This window comes from Arachis hypogaea, chromosome 1 (assembly GCF_003086295.3).
Source record: "Arachis hypogaea cultivar Tifrunner chromosome 1, arahy.Tifrunner.gnm2.J5K5, whole genome shotgun sequence".
Taxonomy (NCBI): Eukaryota; Viridiplantae; Streptophyta; class Magnoliopsida; order Fabales; family Fabaceae; genus Arachis; species Arachis hypogaea.
In genome coordinates this window covers 58,126,237-58,145,145 of record NC_092036.1, presented here as the reverse complement: position 1 = coordinate 58,145,145, position 18,909 = coordinate 58,126,237, and the positions used below count along the sequence as shown (strand labels likewise).

Genomic DNA, 18,909 nt, shown 5'->3' with positions numbered 1-18,909 from the left:
TAGCTACATATCAAAGTTCATATATAAAAAAATTCATGATATTATATATATTATAGAATAATAAAAAATTATACAAAAACTGCATTAGTTTAATTATATCTTAATTCTCCTTTTTTTTAACTTGAAAATAAATATATTATATATCTTTTTTATCTTTTATTTTTTTATATATTTAATATTTAATTTGAATTAAATGTATTATATTATGTTAGTATCTTAAAAATAAGTATAGTTTTTGTCATTAAGGACTTGTTTAGGTGAATTTCTAAGAAAAGATCTTTTTTTGAGTTATCTTTTTTTTAAAAGATCTTATGTAAAAGTAAAAGTAATTTTATGTTTGGGTATCTCATGTAAAAAGATCTTTTTATTTATCAATTATGTTTGGATATAACAATATAAAAGTACTTTTTTGTTTATTTATTATATGAAAAGCATCTTTTTTTTTTTAAGGAAAAAAGATCTTTTAAAAAAAGATGTAAATTACAGCTTCTCAAAAAAGATATTTTTCTGATTTTTCTAGTGCTTTTACTTTTACTACTAGAAATTTGCCCAACACACTAAAAAATAAAAAAAAATCTTTTTTTATCAAAATAATGGCGTCCAAACAAGCACTAAGTATAGTTGTTAAGAAAAAACTTGTTAATAAAAAAATACAAAATCTTATAAAGAGTAAAGTGATAAGTAGATCCTAAAAAGTTTAGTTTCAGATTAATTAGTTCTTGAAAAAAAATGTATTAATTTGATTTTTTAAGTTAGCAAACATTATATATGTTATGTCCTTCTATTAATTCATCACATAAAACATAATGATGGTGCTTATACATAGGGTTGGAAGTTAGTCAAGGCAGCTCATGAGCTAGTTCGAGCTCAATTCGTTAATAGCTCGATAAACTGAACTTGTGAGCTGGTGAGCCAAGCTTGAGCTTGGAATTGAGCTCACAAATTAAATGAGCCGAGTTTGAGCTTAGATAAGCTCAGCTTATTAGCTCATGAGCTGGCTCGATTATATTTATAATATTAAAAGTATAGATTAAATACATAATATATATATATATATATATATTTCACATATATATTAATGTTCTTAATTATTAAAAATTTTATAGTCAGTTTTTATACATAATTTTGATGTAAGACATAAATAAAAATTTATAGTTGATAGATACACAATATATTATCTTTTTAATATTTTTTAATATATAAGTTATAATTAATTGATATAGAATTATAGATTATGTTCCTATCATTTGAGTTAGCTCGTGACCTCGAGTTAACTCGTGAGCTTTCATTGAGCAGAATTTGAGCTTACGAAATAGGCTCGATTGTTAATGAGGTGAGTCGTGAGTCGAGCTTAATTTTCATGAGCTGAGTTTGAGTTTGGTCTAACTCGGCTTAACTTGGCTCACTTCTAGCCTTAGTTATAAGTAGCTAATGTTACTGTGACATGTCTATTTATGAAATATCGTCACATAGATAACAATTTTTGGAGTGAAACTCCACCTGTTTTGGTAGGATTCATGGTAAATAAAGAGCAATTGATAAATATTATATGAAAGCTCAAAAGATAATGAATGTTTTGTTATCCAAAACTACATCGTTTTTATACTCATGTGGCAACAATAGGACACGCACCGCTATAGATAACGAAATATATGGACAATTTTATTTCGCTTTGTACTATCTATTGACGGAAGGATATACATGTACAGTATTTACTATTGTGGAGGACCTAATTAATACTTTTTTTTTTTAAGAACTAATTAGTTCAAGGTCAAAATCCTTAAAGATGTAATTGTCATTTTATTCTCTTATAAAGACTAGTCCAATGCCATGTTAACCCTAATATATGATAACATTTTCTTTCGCTAAGAGTTTGTTTAAAAACTCCTAGAATAGAATTCTCTAGAGAAATAGAATTCTATTTCATGTTTTAATATTAAAAAATAGCATATATTTCAATTTAATGAGAATTCAATTCTCATTTTAAGGTCATATACAAATCAGACCAAAATAGCTTTGATTTCTAATTCTATTCTCATTATTTGATAAATAAAAATTGATAAACCAAAAATATACTCATTAAAAATCTACTTTATGACTGTTGAAACAGCACTCTAACTTCTATTGAAGCTTTTTCATTGTTGACGTCCCAGCTATGCAAAGATCTCCCAAGATTGCTTGCTTATGAGCTCTCTTTTTCTGAAGTGTTTCTACCATTATTGCCACTCTTATGCATCCCTCCGCCAAGCCAGTCCCACGCCTTCACATAGGAGACAACTGATGAGCCTAAGGCTGCCATTGAAGCTCTGAAAGAGGCCTCAGGTATCCATAGCCATCAAACTAACGACGTTCGCTGATGCGCTGATTCTTCTGGGATTGAAGCTCTACCATACATCTTCTCTTTCGATCTGGCAAAATATTCGTTCTCCTTATCTTCTCATTCTGGGTCACCACTCACTATCTACACTTTAACAAAAAGAAAATACAAAAAAAAAAAAACTAAACCATAAAGTTGACGGTATCTCATTTATTAGTAAAAAATCTCTAGAAATTAAACTACGGATAAACTTTGGACAATTACACCTTCAAAATTATGGAAGGCGAACAACAGGAAAAGAAAATGAAAAAGAAACAATTTACTTTGTTGAAGCTAAAATAGTAATATTACATATATTTTAAACATTCACTTTTCATTCAATTCTTTTAGTTCCAAATTTAAGAATTGATGTGAGAATTGAATTACAAATCAATTTTCTGAAAAATTTAATTCAATTCCATTCCATCTCATTAAAGTTTCCAAACACACTCTCAACTAGCACTGTAGCCACATCACACATAATACAACCAATGTGATAACAATATCTTCTACTAATTTTGGATTACTTTCTCCAACATTCTCTTTTTCTTCTTCTTTCTTTTTCATCTCTTCAACCTAGGCTTCTCATCATTGCCGCATCTGCCATTTATGGCATTAGTGTCTCTTCGTCGACTCTATCTTTATTCTGCCTCTTTTCGTTGTTGCCGTTAGTGAACTATTCTTCCTTTGCACTACCGCTTCCTCCATTGCATTTGATGATCTGTAGATATGCCTCTAAGTCTCTCGTCCATGCTCTGCAAAAGGAGAAAAAGATAATGATGACAGAGCAGATGGGACTTAGACAAAAGCGGCTGGAGAAGAAGAAGACGATGACTATGGTTGCTACCTACTGCAATGGATGAGACAGCGAAGGTGGAAGTAGTAGAGGAATAGAGACAATTTCTTTTTTTAATTTCTGAACCTGTTTTTTATTTTATTTTATTAACACTAGACAACATCGTTTGTGGGGAGGGGGTTTGATAAAAATGGATTGAGTCTCGGTTCGGTTCAATTTGTTGGTTTTTGGCCGATTTTTCGGTTTTAAAATGGTTTTTTGATTCCGACGATTCTTCTAACAGATTGAGTCAGGTTATTCATCGGCTTTTTGGTACCACTAGTCTGATCAATCAATTCGATCTAATTTTTAGAACATTGGTTTTCACTTTTCACAAGATTTTAATTACCGATGATTTTTATTTAGAGCAATGTTAGGGGGACATCAATTTTTGTGATTGTTAGCCATCAACTAGCTATCAATGATGATTTGATGGTGTGAGATTTGTGTGAGATTTCATCCAATGGCTCACTTTTCTCTGCTGGTTACATGCTGGCCATAATTCAATAGAATTGCTGGTCTCCTAGACTTTCCTTTTTATTTAATTAAGTTTTATTATTTGAATAAATTGTAAAATTTGTCCCTGTAAAATTATCCATTCTCAAAATTAGTTTTCTAAAGATTTTTTTAATCAAATTCGTTCTTCAAAAATTTTATGTGATATCAAATCAACTCCAAATTAAATGAAACTTTGAGGCATTAAAATTCATTAATTTGGAGCTAATTTGATCTAATTTCATAAACATATCATCTTAGCAACCAATTAAGATTGCTATGTGTGTGCTGTAGTCAGTGTGGTATCATTTAATATGCCATATCAGCAAATTCTGACGGTATCAATAGCAAAAATGATGGAAAGACAAATGTGATCAACTTAAAATGTTTGAAGGATGAATTTGATTAGAAAATTTTTTAGGAACTAATTTAAAAAATAAGTAATATTTTAGAGACAAATTTAACTATTCACTCTTTATTACTTTTTTTGTTAACGGTACACTGCTTTTTCTTTTTTCATTTATATGTCATCTTGCCGTTATTTTTTTTTTTGTATATTGGCTAAATAGGTGTGATTTATTTTAAGGTGGAAATCTCTTACGGTTATATTTATGTGAATTTGATATCTTAAAATATTTAAATGATAATTTAGTCAAACAGATCAAATTATTTAATAATTTTTAATTATTAACTTTACATAAATTACATATGAGTCTCTACTTTATTTTTAATATTGAATTATTTTAGTTAAATACATTAATATAGAGGTAGTTAGGTGAAATTGAAATCGTGAGGGACGATTTGCAAAAAAAAAATTAAACGGAAAAACAAACCGTAACTTTGGATTTCATGTAGCACAAATTTTTTAATTTTCCAATAAATTAACCTGACTAACGATTACTATAACACAAATATGCAAAAATAAAATAGAAAAATGAAATTGTGACTAACGTTTCATGCAAGACAAACAACTGAAAAGCAAACTGTGACCAATTTGTTTAATTGAGAATTTTTAGGTTTTTATAAATTATAATCTTGGCTCACGATTTGTCAAAATTTTACCTATATAAGGAAATCTGTTCTCCCTTAGTATTTGTCACTTCTTCGCTTCTTTTTTATTCTACTAAATATTCATTGTTTTTCGCTACTAGTTTTTTTCCTTCTTATGTGTCATGTGAGAGCTAGTAAAGTTCTTGAAGGAAAAAATAGATAATAATATTAATTTAAGAGTCTATTAAAGTTATCAGATTTTATTACAAACACATGGCGTCATATGTAAGAAATATTAGTCGTTTATTTATAATAAAATAATAATTTAATTGTTCGAAATAGATTAAAAATGATGAAAAGTATTAAATTTAAAAGTTTTATAGAAAAAATAAAAATTTTAGCATAAAAATATAAATAATCGCAAAAGGGCGCGTATCAGTTAAATTGGTTTGGTACTGTAAGTGAGAAAGTTAAATTAGTGAGTGAATAAATATAGTGTTATTGTTGAATTCAATTCTTTATGCTTTTATAGCAATAAATTAAAACTGTTTTCTTTGACTATTTTAAATAATGATTTTATAACTGTTACCATGATTTATATTTAAGCAACGATTTTTTATTGTTGTTTAAATAATTGAACAAAAGAAACGCATAAAAACCGTTGCCAAAATGCTACACTTTAAAACCATTCTATTAGATGGTCTTAGACAACAATTTTTACAGTGTTGATATTGAAGTTTAATTTTTTATTATGCTATAATAACAAAATAAAACCGTTCTCTTTGATTATTTCAAAGAACGGTTTTATAACCATTACAACAATTATTTATGAAACAACAATTTTTTAATATTAATTATACAAATTAAACAATACCAATAAAAATAATTTCAAATAATCATATAAATTTAAACTATTTTTCCTATAAATACTAAATTTATAAAATACTAAAAAACTATTGTTATAAATATATAACAAATATTACCTTTGAAAAAAATAAATTAAAATAAATTAAAATAAATTTATAATAAATATTATATATTTGTGTTATAAATATATAAAAAATATTTTTTTTGAAAAAAATAAAGTTAAAATAAATTTATAATAAATATTATACATTTTTATTATAAATATATAACAAATATTATTATAAAAAAATAAAATTAAAATAATTTTAGAATAAATATTATATATTTATTGATAAATCTCACACTAAGATAAACACTAACATAAGGGTCAGACTCTGATCTTCTCTTCGAAACAAACCATCAGGCGCACTCTTCCTCGCTCCGCCATCAACCCTAACCGACACTAACCCATGCCATCAGAGTTAGAGGCATCATCGCACCGCAGCTCACCATGAAGCCCTAACCCACTGTCGAAGGTGCATCATCCTTCTTCCCAAAATCGTTGTTGTGCCCTTCTTCCCGAAATTGTCGCTGCGTCTTTCTTCCCGGCGTCGCTAAGTCTCTCCTCTTTGCGGCATCGATGCTTCTCCCCTCTCCGCGGCATCACTGATTCTCTGTTCTCTGCGGCGTCCTTGCTTCTTCTCTGTTTTGCTTTTGCTTTGCTGCTTCTCCTCTGTTCTGCTTCTCCTCTGTTCTGCTTCTACTTCGCTGCTTCTACCTTGCTACTTCTGCTTTACTGCCTTGGCTTATTGTGGGTTGTGTTTCGCTGCTTCTACTTCACTGCCTTGGCCGTTTGTGGATTGTCATCTGTGGTAAGTGGTCTTCTTCTCTGATTTTCTGTTGTTTGGCTGTTAGCTATTTTTGTTGGAGTTAAGAAGAAGAAAGGAAAGTGGTGTGTGAGCTTCTGATTTTGCTTCTGTTTTGGCATCTTCACCAGTTATACACACTCCTATGTCTTTTTCTTTGTGTTTGTTTCAGTCCTTTGAATAATGATTAGATTTTGGATTATGAGATGAGACTTGATTAACTGATTATGGTGTTATGATTAGGAAGCGGAATAAAGTATGGGAAAGTAGGATTTGCTTATATTTTATTAAGATGGGAGTTTGACCAGGACATTTGATGGTAAAGAAAAAAACAATTTTATTGAATAAATTTTTATATTATTGTTAATATCTTTATCAAGTGTTATATATACAAGTTGATGAGTGATAAAAGGGGTTCGTTTCCTAATTAAATTGAGCATATAAAGTATTTATTTTTCATAAAATAAAGAATGTAGTACATGTAACATTTGTGTAATTTAACATGCCATTGAGTAACGCTTTGACTATATGCAAAGAAGAAAATAAAAAAAAAGTTTCATTACTGTTAGAGACGATGGTTTTCTACTTTGTATATCGCTTCTTAGCTCTTTCCCCATGTCATTTTTTTTTGCTATTGCTTTTGTTCCATAAATTATTATTTGGAAATGCTTTTGTGATTTTATTTTGATTTTAATATTGATTTAGTATGTAACTGGTTCTCTGTCAATGCTGCTCTGATTTTGTTTTGATTTTAATATTAATTTGTTATAATATTGTTATGATTTTGATTTGGTAATTAGTTCTCTGAAAATTTTGTTCTGGTTTTATTTTGATTTTAATATTAATTTTATATTGATTTAGTATAATGCTGCTTGATTTTGATTTGTAAAATGGTTTCTAGAAGCACTATTTTGATTTTATTTTGATTTTAATATTAATTTGGTATAGTGCTATTCTGATTTTGATTTGGTAATTTGTTATCTGAAAATGTTGTTCTGATTTTGTGTTGTTTTTAATATTGATTTTGGTCATTGCTTTGTTTTGGTCATTAATTTAAAATAGAAAAATATTACCACAATTATGAAGATTTATATATGGTTGATTGGTTTGGTGGCTTCTACTCATGTGCTATTATTTTGAGTCTCTTTGAACTGTTTAATGCAAATAAGTTTGATTTTGTTGTTAATTTTTGGATTTCATAAATCAGAAAAGTATTTTGGTTCACTAAGTATAGTGAATTTGTCTATTTGTACCGATAGATAGGTTGAAGGTGCTTTTGTTACGTAGTAACTAGTGTCTTTGGTGGATTTTGTTTGATTTATAGGTGCTAATGCTAGTGTGTAGTCATGGAAGTGATAGTAACATTAGTATTAGAGTTATGGTTATGAATTGCTTATATTTTTATTCTTTGTTGCTGTTGTAGTTTGTCTCTTTAAAACCAGAAAAAAGGAATCAAATAGTGCGTCTCTCTGTAGCTGCCGATATCTTAGACATTGAGCTGCACTACAGGTAAATCATTTAATATATTATCTTTTTAAATTCGTTTGAAGATTTAATTGTTAAGAATATTTAGTGATTGATTGATTGCTTAAGCCTTTTTGCATAGTTTGATAGATATAAATTGTTAGTTTCATGATTGGTTAAGATGTTCTCTTTTGAACATTTATGGTTGACTTCTAGAAATCCTTTAGAAGTAATAAGCTCTTGATTGGAAAAATCACTTATAGATAGTTTAAAACATATGTTCGTGTCTTTTATTTTAGTTGACAAAGTAATGGACAAAATGTGGACTAGTTTACCAAGACATACTGAGGGTTACCAACACGGTGTTAATTCATTTTTGGATTTTGCCTTTTCTAAAGGTAGACCACAAGGACAAGAAATTCTTTGTCCTTGTTCTATATGTAACAACATTAGTTAGGGGTGAAGGGATGAAGTTTGTGATCTTCTAATAAGTAAGGGATTTCAAAAAGGTTACACTGTGTGGGTTCATCATGGCAAAAGGATAAGTCACATGGATAGTGATTCCGATGAGGTTGAGTCCATTAAGAATTTGTCGACGACATTCATGGGTCGCTAAACGAGACATTTCAGCATGTGCTTGAAGGAGATAAAGATGGTGATGGGTCAAACGAAGATGCAAAAAAGTTTTATAACTTGCTTGAAGAAGGAAAACAAGAATTGTATCTTGGTCATAAAAAATTTTCGACAATATAATTTGTTATCCGAATGTATATGTTGAAGACTCTTAATGGTTGCAGCAACACATCCTTTACTGCTCTACTTGAATTATTAAAAGAAGCGATTCCTCATTTGAATATTCCTGATTCTTTCAATAAAATTAAGGCCATGGTAAAAGATTTAGGACTCGGTTATAATAAAATTCATGCTTGTCCCAACGATTGTATTTTGTTCCAGGATATATATGAAGATGATGAATTTTGTCCAATTTGTGGAACTTCCAAGTACATAGAAAATGTTGAGGTAGATACAGAAGTTGATAAGTTGAAGAAAAAACATGTGCCTGCAAAGGTTTTGAGGCACTTTTCCTTGATTCCAAGGCTTAAGAAGTTGTTCTTGTGTTCAAATATAGTTGAATCATTAAGGTGGCACGATGAACATCGTTCAAAAGATGGAAAGTTAAGACACCCAGTTGATGGCCAATCATGGAAAGACTTTGACAGGCTTCATCCCGATTTTACTAAAGAATCTCGTAACATAAGACTAGGGCTAGCTAGTGATGGATTTAATCCATTTAGAACCATGAGCATCTCCCATAGTACATGGCCAGTAGTTTTGGTCGCATACAATCTTCCTCCATGGTGTTGCATGAAACCAGAGTATGTCATAATGTCCTTGCTCATCCCTGGACCATGTTTGCCTGGAAAAAGTATTGATGTGTATCTTTAGCCATTAAGAATTGAAGGTTTTATGGAGTGGAAACATATGATGCTTTAAAGAATAAAGCTTTTCAACTACATGCAGCACTTTTATGGACTATAAGTGACTTTCCATCTTATGCTATGTTATCCGGTTGGAGCACAAAGGGAAAGTTAGCATGTCCTTGCTATAATTATGACACCTCCTCTTGTTATTTAAAACATAGCTGGAAGATGTGCTACATGGATCACCGTAAATTTCTGGCTGTGGATCATCCATATAGGATGGATAAAAGATCTTTCAATGGCGATGTTGAATTAAGGTCTTCACCAACTTTATTAGATGGGGAACATGAGATAAATTCAAATTCAATTGTTGAATTGCATGCAAAGTTCTTGAAAAATATGGAAGTTAAGTGAGAAAAGATGTCTTCTGGTCAACAGCAACATCAACCACCACCACCACTTAAGAGGATAAAAACCCTTAGTAATAGGGAAAGGGAGCAGAACTTAAGAAAAAATAGTGTCCAAGCAAATGAAAAGCAGAACTTTGTAGAAAAGCCAAAAACTCTTGCAAAAGAAAAAGGACAGAATTTGAAGAAAAGTAAAGTACAGACGGAAGCAAGTATGACTCACTCTCAAGGATCTACTTGTAGACAAAAAAAAGAACTTTTTTTTACATTTACTACTATGGCTTACAAAAATACTAGAGAAGTAGATTCTAGAATGAATCAAGATTTAAAGCGAAAAGAGATCACAATTGTAGATGATGTTGAAGAGTGTGGCAGCTTGCAAGAAAGGCCAACTAAGAAGGAAAAAATTCGTCAATTTGCTTTAATGCCGATTGATACATTTCTTAAACTTAACAATGAACCTGATGGTAAAGAGGAATTGGATGAGAATGAAGGAGATAATAAGAAGAGTAAGATAAGGATTACATTAATTCAACTGAGGCTGAGGACATAGACAATACTTTGAAAGGTAAATTTTTGGTCTCCTTGAAAATATTTTATGACATCATTTCTCTTTAAATTGACTACTGTGAAAGATTTATATATGATGACTTCTTTGTATAATAGGGATATATTTTAATAAATAATTTATTGGATATATTAATTGGTGGGGTGGCATATTACAATGATATAACACCTACTTCAGGTTGTATCATTGACGAGCTTCTAAGGAGACATATTTAGGAGTAACAAAAAATTCCTACACACAATGTACAGTATGTATGCGTAGGCGTGCTACTTACAATCATGTATAAGACCCTTTCTAACTTATTTTAACACATCTTTGTAGGTAAGGTTCCCCTAAATACTGTGTCCATCAATAATATATAATATTAGATGATAATTTGGTCTACTGGTTGACTTTGCATTGTAAATAAATGCAAGGATTAGAGGAGTCAAATTATGGTTAATTTGAATGTGCTATGCCATTATTGTTCTATATTTTAGAGTTACTTTTGTTATTATGCCATTAATGTTGAGCCATGGAATATGATATCTATTGTAACATAGCAGACTCCCAAACATGTACATAGATTTGAAAAGGACGTTACTGGTTTAGGTAAATAGTGCAGGTTGTGTTCTTTTTTAGTAGTTTTTTATATTTTATCAAGTGATAAATCTGTCACTGAAATGAGATCAAATAAAATAAATTTCTGTCTTGGTCTTTGTTCTTGAAATTATAAATATTAATTTGATTATATTATAGCTTAACTAGATTTATTTTTATGAAGACAAATGCCCTTTGTATGTCTGAATAGGAACAATATATGAATAGGAAAAATAAAATTCCGTCTTAGTCTGTAACTTTTTTTACACTTTAACTTTAATTTTACAAGCAGATTCTAGTTTTCTATGCAGTTGGAATAAATCATTAGCAATAGTGAAATTATGGAATTTTTTTTATTTGGCTAAATGGATGAAACTGTTCTTTTTTTCAATCAAATATATATAACTCAATAAGAGGGATGGTATATAATGCTAAAAAAATTAATATTTTAGTCTCTTTGAATATATTATTGTAATTTTAATTATTCTCTTTATATAGAGACAATAGTGAAGAAAACACGAGGACTTACACAATGCTTGAAGATTCATGCAAGACAGTTGGAAGATAGAGAAGAAATTACTCTAGATATTGAAGGAGAGGCAATTGGTCCTACTGATAAAGCTATAAAAAAACTTGAGCAAATATTTGGACACAGTGGCAAGGAATTCAGATTTTTGTCCATTAATTTACGCAAACTGGAAGGAGATTAAAGATAAAGAAGCTATTTGGGAATATGTTCAAGTGAGAATATTAGTCTTGTTTATTTTAGAAACTATTTGGAAATGTACACATATATTTTATTCTTACTAGCAAATAATATTTGTGTTTTATAGGTTAAATTCATTATTCCAATTGAAGAAAAAAAGGATAGTCCTTGCTCGTATCAATGACAACTGGAGATGGTATAAGACCACAATCAAGCAAACTCATTTTCTGCCATACAAATGTGTTAATGAGATGCCAAAAAATCGTCCTAAAAGCATACCTGAGAGTTATTTTCGAAAGTTAATTGCTTATTGGAGAACTGAGAAAGTTAAGGTAAGACATGTGAAACTTAGTGTAATTGTTTATGCAATTATATTATATACATTTATGAGTGAAATATGATGATTGTTTTTATAATAGTTGTCTCTTGCTATGTAGAAAATGTCTGCACAGAATAAAAAAAATAGGACACAACATAAATTTAGGTATCGAAAGGGACTATAAATTTTGCAAGAATAAGTGCAAGATTGGTATAATTTTTTTATTCGTTGTGCATTTGTATGTGTATGTGTGGTGTGTGTCTTTAAATATCAAGTATGTGTTGATTTTAGAAAATAAACTTATTTTAACTCTATATAAATGCTATTTGAACTAGATTTATAGGCTACTTTTAAGGAAAATAATGAACCACTTACTCAAGTAGAAATGTTTGTTGAAACTTGTCAAAGCACAAAGGAAAAATCATTAGATGAAGACACTATGGATGTTATTATAAGTATTAGGAGTTAATTTGGTTAAAACAGGTTATGAATTTCTTGTGTCTTGGCAATTTGTCCATCACTTGTAGTTACTTTTATGTTTGCAGTTGAGTTAAAGTATCTTGATATTATTCTTAATTTCTATTATTTTTTTTGATGTTGTCAAATGATATATCTTTTTAGTCCAATTGTGTAGTTATTCTTTTTCTATTATTATTATTATTATTATTATTATTATTATTATAGACACATTTGCAAACTGAGAATAAAAAGTCTAAAGAATCAGCAATTAGAGATTTCTAATCCATATTTGGAAAAGAGAAGGCAAGGAGAGTGCAATGTCACAGAAGAGTTACCACACCAACTTTGTTAAAGAAAAATAAAATTGCCACCCTTAAGCAGCAACATGCAGCTGAGAAAGCAACATTAGAGGGTAAGGTTGATGTGATGCAAAAAGAAGTAGATGAACTAAAATCACTCGTTAAAATGATACTGCAACAAAAAAGCTCAAGAGTGGACCTTGAGATATTAGCTACTCAATTAGGAAGCACTTTAGGCAATCCGAACAATGATGCGCATGAGGAAGTATTATTTGTTGTTAAAGTTTCTATATGTTATCATATCTTAAATAATGGTTGATTCAATTGTTTTGTGTATCCAAATAGAAGAATGTTATGATATATATGTTTGTTCGCTCTCTCTCTCTCAAACATTTTTAGTAAACATTATTAGTATTAAAGATGTGTAGTTTTATATTTGATTTATTTTTTTTGTTTACAGGAAAACTATGTTGAAGGAAAAATCAAACTTTAATAAGGTCAAATTTTTAAGAGCAAATGTTACAGAGTAAAAGTCATGAACTTGTGGACATGATGATAAATCTATTTGCTACTTAGCTATTTCAACTATTTTTTGTTATTATTTTTTTTGCAAAATTAGATGATATAGTTCGAGATTGTCATAACTTAGGCTATAGTATTATGGTATTTTGAAAAATGATGATGATATAAGTACAAGTAATTATGACCTAGACTAGTATTATGTTATCTTGCAATGATAATATAATGTGATTGGGATCTTACAACAATTTTTATAAGTCAAATTTGATAGAAAATGTTCAATTATTTTTCTTTAGTGACTTGATTCAAATATTTTAGACTATTTATTGACACTAAATAATTAAAAAAAATCAAAATTAATTTCATTCACAAGAAAACTATTGTAAATAAAGAATTGTATATTACAAAGAAATCGTTGTCAAAAGTTACAATTCAATCGTGTTAAAACCATTGTCAAAGATGATTATATAATGGCAATGGTATTAAAACCGTTGCCAAAAAATGACACAAATGGTAACGCTTTAAAACCAAGCTTTGTGAATAATAAAACTACAACAGTTCTAAACCGTTGCTTATCAAGTTACGGTTTTAAACCGTTGGATCATTAATGAGAACGGTTCTAAACTGTTGCTTATCGAGTAACAGTTCGAAACTGTTGTTTAAAATTTCCCTTCAAAACTGTTGTCTATGCCAGTAACTTTGGCAACGGTTTTTTTGTTACCGTTGTCTTCAGTAAAAATCATTGCCAAAGCGTTGCCTAAAGTTTTAGGCACGATTTTTCGATCTACGGCAACAGTTTTTGACCGTTGCAAAAATCCTTATTTGTTGTAGTGACATAAAGGAGATTGTGAGGTTGCACGACATGCCAACGATGATAGTGTCGGATCGAGATTCCCGTTTCATGTCAAGGTTTTGGGGAGCTTTTCAAAAAGCTTTTGGTACGAGACTATGTCTTAGCACGGCATATCATCCACAAACTGATTGACAGTAAGAAAAGACCATTCAGATGTTGGAGGATATGCTAAGAGCGTGTGTGTTGGATCAGCCAGGAAGTTGGGACCGTTACATGCCATTGGTGGAGTTTGCATACAACAACAGCTTTCATACGAGCATTGGAATGGCTCTGTATGAGGCTTTGTATGGACGGAAGTGCTAGTCTCTACTATGTTGGTATACAGCCGGTAAAACAAGTGTTTTGGGTCTAGATTTGGTAACAGAGCCCATTGAGAAAATCAAGCAAATTTGAGCTAGGATTCTAACTGTACAATGCTGATAGAAGAGTTATGCAGATTAGAGGAAAAAGCCATTAGAATTTGAAGAGGTTAAGCACTTATTCTTGAAAGTTACTTCGATAAAGAAGATTGGAAGAGCAATCAAAATGAAGAAGTTGAATCCGAAGTATATTGGGCCTTTTGAGGTGTTAAGACGAGTTAGTTCGATGGCTTATCAAGTAGCCTGACCACCACATCTTTCTAACTTACATGATGTATTCCATGTGTCAAAACATCATAAGTACACATCGGATACAACTAAATTGTTAGAGACCGAATCAGTTGAGTTGAAGGAGAACTTAACGTTTCAAGTTACACCTGAAGAAATTGCACGGGAAAGAAGTTTTGTTGGTGAAAGTAACTTGGAGTGGAGCCAGAACCAAAGAGCACACTTGAGTGTTAGAGTCAAAGATGCGAAATGATTATCCCGAGTTATTCTCAGGTAATTCCTAAATTTTGAGGACATAATTTCTTATTTGGTGGAGAGAATGTAAGAGCCAAAAATTAATAGTCGTTTAATTAAGAATAAAATAATAATTTAATTGCTCAGAATAGGTTCAAAAATTTAGAAATACTAATTTAAAAATTTGTAGATGAAATTTGGATTAAGTGAAGTTTTTCGAGTGAAAAAGTGTATTTTTCTGCAGAAAATTGTGTAAAAATGAATACCGGTAATTTAGTCAGCAGTATCGACTTAAGTCTGTCCAGCACTGTAAGAGAAATCAAAACTGCAGAAAAACTTAGAAAAATATTTAGAATTGAAAACCGGTCACTTATTCTAAAGGTTTTGGCCTAAAGTTGGGCCAAATGAATAAAAAACGCTACCTGATTGAACCAGGACCAAGTTGAGCCCAAATCCAACATATATAAGCACCCATTAATGAGCATTTTAGCACATTAGCCCTAAGGGAGAGAGAGCCATGGTGAGATTGAGAGAGGATAGCTCAAGAACACAAAGAACTATTCACTTTAACATTGTTTTGATCATAACTTGAGTTACGGAGCTTCCATTTGTGTGCCGTTTATGGCCATGCATTCATCTCGTCGAGTTCTTTAATTCTAACAAAAACAAATTGTAAGAATTTTGAAATCCATGCTCCAATTCTCTACTCTATACATTTTTTTATTTTTAGCTATGGTGATTGAGAAAATTTTGTGATTTTGGTTATTTAGGTATTATCTAGCATTGAATTATTATTAGGTTTTTTTCCCAATCACCATTGGGTAAAGCAAGGAGCCTCTTTACCCATGTGGTTTGTTAATTTGTTAAATACTAAGATTGACTTATGAAAATTTTTATGATAGCAAGTTTGAATTGATGTTGTTTGGAGTGGAATTGATAATTGGAATGCTTGGAATATGAGCTAAAGTGGTGGCTAAGTTTGCTTCTTGTTAAACTTGGAAAGCTTGTGGAAGAGGCTTTTTGGTGTTTTGTGCTCGGGAAGAAATCGGCCAAAATATGGTGTTGATTTTCTTTAAATAGTATGTAATATTACAGGCAACTTAGGCTAGTGGACCTTAAGATAGGATTTGAATTAAATAAATTGGTTAATTATTGTGAGTTTGTTGTGGTAATATGAAGTTGATGTCGATGATAATTTATGATGATTATTGATGTTGATGACAATTAATGATGATTATGAGTTTTGATGATGATGAATTGATGAATAATGATTGTGATGGATATAGTTAATGGTTGATAGTGTTTGTTGATGATTATGTTGAAAATGGTGTTGATGAAGAATTGCGGAAATTAATGAGAATTGATATGAATTATGTTGAATTGAAAACTTTGAATAGGTTAGATGTTTGAATGATTGAGAAATGATTGAGGAATGTTTAATGTGAATTTTTGGGTTGTTTTGGTACTGTTGGGATGTGATTAAATTGGTTTAGTTGGAGAGATTTCGTACTTTGAGGATTTGACAAATTTGGTAAAATCTTGTTTTTAGCCTGTTTTGGTGGGACATAACTTGGCCCTCGGAGTTTGAAATTGATTGAACTTTAATTCAAATTAAAGATGGTTATGAGAGATTTAAAACAGTATAAAGATGAGGGAAATTGGAGTTTTGTAGAGGAAACATCGGAAGTTAGGTATAAAAAATTAAATTATGTGATGTTGCAAAGAACTAGAAACTCTGGTTTGTGTCCTTACGCACACTATCGTGCACACGTACTGACTAGAGCATGCATTAAGACTCGTGCATACGCACGAAAGGGTGTGCGTACGCATAGTATGATGCGTACGCACATGCTGGTAAATTTTTTTGGTACATACGTACGCACAGCTATGATATGTATGCACAAGCCCTATTTTTCACCTAAAACCCTATTTTTAATTGTTTAACCTCCCTGACAAACTTGTAAACTTTCATAACACTTATTTAAGATCCCATAGTTAGTATTTAAGTTTTGAAATATGGGAGAGCACAATAGGTAAATTAAAAAGGTTATTTTGTTATGAGTTTAGAGCCGGTGAGCTAGGCATGAGAAATTTTGTAGATAGGTTAACTTGTGTAGGCATGGTGGGTGTTATGTTGATGATGACTGTGAAATGAATATGAATTGAGAAATGAATGAGGTTGAGAAATATCTTATTTAAATGGCTTATGAACTTGAAAGAACTTGATAAATGAGGATGAGATGATTATGATGAGTTGAGAAAATGAAAGTTGATGAGAAATTATAGAAGATTGAGGTTGATGAAATTGTTGAGTACAAGCAATGATCACTAAATGATAATTATGATATGCATTAATTGGTAAATAACTATGTGCCTAGCAAGGATGGTGGTTTAATCTCGCTTGTCGAGGTTGTGGCGCCAGCATAGAGGCTATGATAGTCTCTCGCCTACGTTCATATGTGAGGGCTGGGGTATTATGCCGCTCGCATAACCTTTCTTGCCATAAGAGTGAGTTGGACACTATATCCTAGGATTGAAAGTGACTCGAACAGTATATCCCAGGGTTGTGTATAAGAGTGAGCCGGATATTATATCCCAAGGTTGAAAGTTAGCCGGGCACTATATCCCAGATTTAAAAGTGAGTTGGGCACTATATCCCAGGGTTGTCCATAAAAGTGAGCCAGGCACTATATCCCAGGGGTGCACACAATGAGTCGGGCATTATATCTTAGGGATGTGGCACAAAGCCAACATCCGAAAGGATGTGTCGTGTTGGCAAGTTTGAACTGACATGTGATATCACGACCCAAATAGAATATGTATTCATCATATGCATTGTCTACATACTTGCCTGCTTTGATTACTTGAGTTATGTCTAATTGAATAATAAGCCTAATTGCTAATCAATCTACCTGTTGTATATGTATATTAATTGTGCTTTACTTGTCTGCATTACTTGTGTTTTTACTTATTTGAGGAGTATCGGTAGATGGCGGCAATGGGATCGCATAAAAGGTAGGTTGGTGAAGGCTATGGGACAACGGTGACTATGGTTAGAGTAGAAATCCCTTAAGTTAGATTGCCCTATTTATGGTCTAATTAATATATTCCATTAAGCTTGAATATTTTGTATCGATGTGAAGTTCTCTTATCTATTGAGCACTGTTACCATACTAAAAACCCACGGTTCTCATACCATATGTTGTTGTCTTTTGGATGCAGGTCGCAACCTATCTCGGTGAGTTTGCGAATGGTGATAGAGCGGAGAATGTATCAGTTTTTATTTTGATTTACTTTTGTATATTTTTGTTGCCATAGAGGCTTGTATTTTGAGAACATTGAGAGGATGTTAGCTGTTTTAAACATCAAAACTCTGCTGTATTCTGTTTTGGCTAGCTGGCCTAAACTCCGCAAGCTATGACTAGTCCTCTTTTGTATATTATATATATAACTTATATTCTCTATATTTTCTGTTTATCTCTTGTACCTACGCATTTAGTTAGTTTGTGTGAACGCTTCGCGATTTGTTTCTTCTGTACCTATCTTTGAACTCCTATTCCTTATATCGGGATTCTAGTCGTATTACTTCTTTCTATATATATTATTGTATGAGCTTTATAACTGTCGTAACTCTTTGTCGCCTTTTACTTTACGGTTAAATGTAAGGTTTAGGGTGATAAGGTGTTATAGTTATGAAGTAATATATGGCGTGGTTAATGTCGATCTAATAAGAGAAGAGTGTAGGAGAATATGACATGGGGGAATGAAGAGACTACAAAAGGCATTAATGGTAGTGGCAAGAGAACTAGAGGTAAAGACAATAGGGGCCCATGGTCCCCAAAGATTTTGATAAAAAAAAAATCATTAGTTCTTGTCGAAAGAAAACATAGTTAGCTTATTTGGGTGACGTGATGTTTCTTCTTCTTGTTTACCGGTGTTCAATACTCATCATCACCATGTAGTTATTTTTATATGTCAAAATTGAAATGAAAAGAGTCTCTCTAAAGTATGATGTGTCATCTCTTACATTTTCATTTGATGTATTATTTTAATTTTAGACCAATGATAGCATAGCTGGTAGAATTATCCATTGCTAATAAAGCATT

At 31.0% G+C, this 18,909-nt stretch overlaps 2 long non-coding RNA genes across 4 annotated transcripts; one reads left to right on the top strand and one right to left on the bottom strand.

Annotated features, from left to right (window-relative positions):
* Positions 1-2,486: 2,486 nt before the first annotated feature.
* Positions 2,487-3,306, bottom strand: LOC112802402 (uncharacterized). The gene is made up of 2 exons (XR_003202389.2): positions 3,204-3,306; positions 2,487-3,111 (listed from the first exon to the last, which is right to left on the bottom strand). It is a non-coding gene; the product is annotated as an uncharacterized lncRNA (long non-coding RNA).
* A 2,577-nt stretch (positions 3,307-5,883) lies between these two features.
* LOC112804926 (uncharacterized) lies at positions 5,884-18,269 on the top strand. Of its 3 annotated transcripts, none has more exons than XR_003203558.3 (5): positions 5,884-6,394; positions 7,812-7,897; positions 11,326-11,568; positions 11,661-11,865; positions 18,026-18,269. It is a non-coding gene; the product is annotated as an uncharacterized lncRNA (long non-coding RNA). The 3 variants fall into 3 exon arrangements; XR_003203546.3 differs by lacking the exon at positions 18,026-18,269 and adding an exon at positions 13,071-13,414; XR_003203552.3 differs by lacking the exon at positions 18,026-18,269 and adding an exon at positions 12,537-12,987.
* Positions 18,270-18,909: the final 640 nt, after the last annotated feature.